Raw genomic sequence first — 1,249 nt, forward strand, 5'->3', positions numbered from 1 at the left:
ATATCACTGAAGATGAGAACCAACAAGAAGTGTTCTCATTTATTCTTAAATTCCACTATAGTTTGTAGAATCAATTACGTGTGATAGCAGAGGTTTAGATGTAAGCATTAGTTAATATGATAATTTCAAGTGACCAATAAATCATGTAAACATTAACCATATGTTAAAGATAATGAGGATCCCTTGAACTACTACGAAAACCAGATTACTTATATTATATGTACCTACTGAGAGTTATAGTGTTTAGGTATTATATCATAGTATCTTCTAAAAAACATCATCGTTAGGGAAGTAAAAGTTTTAATTCACTGTTGATGGGATGACATTTATGTGGAGGCCATCTGACAAGCCAAAACTACAATGAACATTACACATTTCAAAGAGTAAATAAATAACAATGGTTTCTTTTCAAGGACCAGAAATGTATTCTATTACTTTTATCACTCACATCACATCCAACTACAGTTTTCATATTTGTACTCTATTACACTAGTGGGTATTGAACTTGATGATGTCTCCTTCCTCTTAGTAATTTAGATGCTTGTAAAGAGTATAGATGGGTATCAATATTTTAATGTGGACAAACACAGGCATTTAGTGTTACAGTAATGTGCTATAGGTTTTGGTGAAAATTTAGCTTGATGACATTCCTTGTAAGTACTTTTCTTAAGAATGTGGAATGGTATTGGTGAAGCATTTATGCATTTTTAGAGATTTTTCTCCTTTCATTAGCATATATAGGTCTATATACAAAGACAGATACACTAGAATTTCAGGCTACTTTAGGACACATTTTTTCATTCTTTATATGGTGTCCTAGTTGAATGAAAATGCATAGGTGTACCTGAATAGAAGTATACTTGTATTTAAAGTCATCTTCCAACCTACATAGGAAAACTATTCATGCACAGTGCACATGGTATTTACACATTTTATGCATGTGCAGTTTGCTCACATCAAAAGTTTTACACTCAAAATGGTATTCATGTTGAACACCAGTTTTTTTTTGCAATGTTTCACCTTTTCTCTCAGTCCTGTTGATGGATGGGAAGACACTTCTAGTAGAATAAATGCAATCTGTTGTCATATTCAAGCAGCAATATAAAAAATTTTTGTCATTGAGTATTTATCTTAATAAAGACAACTGAATAGAGAGAAGCTTAGAAAAATCAAAGAGATATTTATAAGCATTGTTAACTAAAGGAAAGATTGTGCAATTTTTGTTTTTTTCCTGTCCAAAATTATTATT

The 1,249-nt window shown here is 31.0% G+C and overlaps 1 protein-coding gene across 1 annotated transcript in view; it reads left to right on the forward strand.

Annotated features, from left to right (window-relative positions):
* LOC119592496 (tubulin-specific chaperone C-like) overlaps positions 1–1,249 on the forward strand; it is a gene marked incomplete at its 5' end in the record, with an annotated part of 32,451 nt that overhangs the window by 27,642 nt on the left and 3,560 nt on the right.

Source organism: Penaeus monodon, chromosome 30, assembly GCF_015228065.2.
Source record: "Penaeus monodon isolate SGIC_2016 chromosome 30, NSTDA_Pmon_1, whole genome shotgun sequence".
In the NCBI taxonomy this organism is placed as follows: domain Eukaryota; kingdom Metazoa; phylum Arthropoda; class Malacostraca; order Decapoda; family Penaeidae; genus Penaeus; species Penaeus monodon.